This window comes from Anas acuta, chromosome 2, assembly GCF_963932015.1.
Source record: "Anas acuta chromosome 2, bAnaAcu1.1, whole genome shotgun sequence".
NCBI classification, from domain to species: Eukaryota; Metazoa; Chordata; class Aves; order Anseriformes; family Anatidae; genus Anas; species Anas acuta.
Window position 1 is genome coordinate 44,603,312 of NC_088980.1, and position 4,511 is coordinate 44,607,822.

Genomic DNA, 4,511 nt, shown 5'->3' on the forward strand with positions numbered 1-4,511 from the left:
TGTGAGCTCACGGCGCCGCCATCGCTGTTGTCCCTCACATAGGGGCAGCTGGGCTCTGGGTTATTTTTTTTTTTTTAATTTTGCTTTTGCAGGGCTCTTCGTTTTTACCCCTGTGTTTTGTTTCTGAGGCCAACAGGGCCGCTTGATGCCCAGGGGAGGAGAGCAGGGCTCAGTGGGTCAGGTTTGGTGTGCTAAGGATGACTGGCCACATCCCTGCAAACCCTTCCCATTCTGTCTCCCCAAGGAATAAAATCCAGGTTTCAGACCTTCCTTTCTAGGCACGACAGAGTGAGAAGGGAACTCATAAGGCTCTAAAAATGCTGCCTTCCAGTTTTCAAAGGGATTGCAAACTTGGCAAAATCCTTCCTAGAAAGGGACCCTGCGCCTTTCTCTTTCACCCATCCAAAAAGGTTTCCTTTGTGCAGCCACTGCTCCTACCAAGTAGCTGGAATGATGCATGGCTGCAGTGGGAGCAGCACAAACTAATGACAAAATTCCTTATGGGGTGAAAAGGAGCCATTTTTTACACCAGGAGTATTCCTGAAAGCACTTCAATGCCTTGGACCTTCATTGCATTCATATTTCTACTCTGCCCCCCTTCCCAACCTCCCCCAATTTTGTTTAATTCACAAAGACATTTTTCATTTTTCCTTCCTGCATCTTTTTGCTGGTGAATTTACCCAGAGCCGTTCTGTGGTTCTGCTCCCTCGTTTGAATGAGCTTATGCACAGTAGGAAAGCGACTTTCATCGTCCAAAAATCAGCCTTCCTTGTTCTCCCCGCTGTGAGGGATGAGGCCAGGCCTGGCTGCTGTCAGACTGGCTGCCTGCTGGTGATGTTTTCCACAAGGTTCCTGGGCTGTCCCCCATGACTTGTAAAGGGAAGAGTTTTGGACTAATAACTGACTCAGTGACGTAATTTTGGCCTTTAATGTGATCTGGGCTATTTTTCTTCTGGTGAACTTTTTTGCTACTTGTAATCCCTTAAAAGGCATCTATTCTTGGCTGCTGCTTTGTTATGGGAAGAGGATATGACAGCAGCAAGAGTGAAGTGTTCAGGCAGTTTTCATGTTATTTTTGTCTCTGTTTTGTGATGTCAAGGAGAAGCTGCAGCAGCACGGGGAGGTACAGCATATCTGCCTCTGTGAGCTTGGTATTGAGGTGGTATAAACTGGATCAGAAAGTGCTGTAGGAGACCAGCTAGGTTGGTAGAACCAGCTTGAGATGCAGCCAGGACATCTCAGCCAGGTGAACAGTGGAGTGGCTGCTGTGCTTCTTTCTCCCTGTGCTCAGCAATGGGTGCCCATGAGGAGCTTTTTAGATGGCTTCACTACTAGGTCTGTCCTGGAAGGATTTTGTGTACCTGAGACAGCAGAAAAAGGCCTTCCATAGTGAACCCAGGATGAAACAAAAAGGGTATCTTTCTTATTGTTTGATCTGAAAATGCTTCAGAGCAAGGAGAAGCCCAGGACAGAGTGTCTTCCTGCTTTCCTTTATTTTTTGCATTTCCCATGTTGTTTCATTGCCATCCGTAACTCTCACATTACTAGAGAAGGGACATTTGGGTCCCCTACATGTGTGCAAGTATGATGGAAACTTACACAAATAAACAATTTCCACCAGCCATATGTGAGGTTATTTAATTGGGTTGTCTCCAAAGCAGATCAGGTTGTGGCAGTGAGGGCTTCGTGCTGGGAGGACTCCCACCAGCCCAGGCTTCAGGTTAAGGTAGAGCTAGGACTAGGGTTAGGAGAGTGAGAAGTACAAAACCTATAGGCATCAGGTTGATGCGTAGCCATGGTTCCTTCTGGAGTTGTGACTTGACACTGTGCCCTTTTCCCCCCTTGGGAACCACGAACAGGACATAACTGTGCAACTCACAGCCCCTTTGCCTGGAAGAGGGCAGGGTTTGGATGAGGTGCTGCCAAAGGGGATCTGGCTGAGTAGGGAAATAGAGTCGACTTTCTGCTCTGTTAGAGGCTTGGCAGGCCAGCCCTGTGCTGTAAAACTAACACTGTTGACACTGCTGTTTAGGTCTGGTTAGAGCAAGTAGAGACTGGACAGTGACATTAAGACTCCTGAGTTCCCTTTTTGATACTGAAAAACCCTGTGGGTGCCAGATACTCCTTTCTGATCACCCCTAGTCCCCTTGCACTTTATTCCTTCCTTTCAGGGCATAACATGGGTGGGGACAGCTGCATGGGGAGAAAACTAAGTGGCCATTGAAAGTCTCTTTTTCAGGCTTCTGGCAAGTTGGACGTCTTCTTAAAAGTTAGTAACTGGATAATCAGAAAGTCTCCATTGGATTTTTTGGAAAACAAAAAAGTCTGCACGTTTGCTCTCTCTGAGCTATAGGATTTAAAGCAGAAAGGTTTTCTTAGTCGAATCAGATGTATGGAATCTATTTCAAGAAATCGAATGTACAAGTTTAGTAAGTATAAATGTCATGGAAGCTACTTTAAGTATTTGCTAGCTGTGTGTTTGATGAAGAACGGAACCTGCGTTCGTGCTCTTACTTCCTGCTCAAATTATGAAACTGTCACTCCAGCTACAGCAGCCCCTATTCAGGATTTGAAACTGTCAGGGTTTAGTCAGAAGTGAGCCAGCCCACCCTGTTGACATGCCTCTCATTCTCTTTGAACAGGAAACGTGTTACTCCTAACAACCTACCAGCCTACACCTCCCAAAACCGAGTGCATGAGTGCTTGTACTTCCCCATGACTGAGCACCGTTGTGAAGGGATGCCAGAGACGGCATAGCTGAGCTCCAGCATCTGTCAGCCCCTGCTGCCTATCTGCGTTCTCCCCTTTGCCCATAGGAGGTAAGTTCACTTTTCAAAGGTAAGAGGGTAGGGCTTTTTAATACTGAGGCTTTTTGTAACTCCCGTAGGCAGGCTTTGCTCCCAGTCAAGCACTGAAGCTCTTAGCTACTGTCTCCTAGCTAAGATGTATGCTTCTCTGTGGACACAGTAGTACTGGGCTAGAGTGACTTCTCAAGCCAGCACTAGCACAAGACAGAAATCTCATAAGAAGTTAAAGAAAATGAAATAAGCTGCCAAACACATTACTATGTTTTCCCCCATCACCCAAATCTGATTTCCTTTTACAGCATCCATCCATGGGTACCTTTGCAGGCTGTTTTGCCTTTCTGAAAAGCATTTTTTTGACTGGAAAATACCACAACTCTGCTGCTTCTATGGAGTTGAGCATTGATGCAGAAAAGCAAAACCACTGTGGTATCAGTAATCTCATTTATATCATGGATGGGGATTAGAAATAGCCTGGAAACTCATTGTTCTCAGCATTGTGTCCTGTGGACTTCTAACATCCTGACCCAGTACCAAGGATTTACTCCATAATTAGAAATGAGTGGGAAAGGGCCAAAATGCTTTTTTTTTTTTTTTTTTTTTTTTAATAACAGGTTGCCTATAACAGCAGGAACAATTGTCTGTAAACCAAGAAGAGTGTTGGATGCAAGACTAGGTAATAAAGGAAAATATACTAACATAAATAGATGGGTAGATAGATACATAGAGGCTGTTAGTTGGCAAGCTTAAAATCTTCATAGTTGTGGAGCATACAACTGACCAGGAATACTTAATGTAATGCTTATTATCCTACTTTTGTACAGATAAAAGGCTCAAGTAAGTTATGCTCAGTCAGATTGTTTATGTTTGTGATTTTGGGTGTTTGTGTATGTGTCCTTTCTGACTTTTGAGCCTACTAGCCAATTTCTAGAAAATTTAACAGAAAAATGCAGTTGCTAAAAAATCACCAGATATCTTAACATGGCAAAAAGGGGAAAGAAAAAAAACTGTGTAGATGCCCTATCTGAAGCAGGAGCTGTGCTATGATTTCCCAGGTTTTTGATGGCAGAAACCCCAGGGGAAGTCGATCTTTTCTTGGTTTTAGTAGTGTGAAGAACTTCAAGGAAGTGTGAGTTCTTGTTGGACACTGGAGTTGATCAACCAGGAGACACAACTCTGCAGAAAACCACATTTCACTAATTACAGGGCTTATGGTGGTATTTACACTGCATGAAACCAAAACTGCTTTGGAAGAAAAAAATTAGGTTTAATGAATCTCCCCTCTAAAGCGTCTTGGAATAAGAACAAGGCTTCTGAAACTCAAATTCGTGTGTTTTACTGAAAGGGGCTTGGGAGATTTTCATGAAAAGGGTTCTTTATGTCATTTTTTTGGATTTTTTTGGCCTTTTAAGAGGTTTATTAATATACCAGTTGACTTTACCTGAATGGCATTTTTCTCAGTATTAATTAAGGAAATTTGTCAAGATTTGTGCATCTCGTCACTGATTAGTAAGTGTAAACATTTAAAAACCTTCTGCAACCTATCAAATCTTCTGACAGTCTGTCCCATTGATTTAGCACTACTTCACTGCATATGATATGGCAGTGATCCCAGGGACTTAAATGGGAGAGAGGCTGAGCTGAGAAAACCTTTATAGAGTACTTTATTTACAAGTACCTGAAGTAGAATTGCCTGAAATTTTGTCT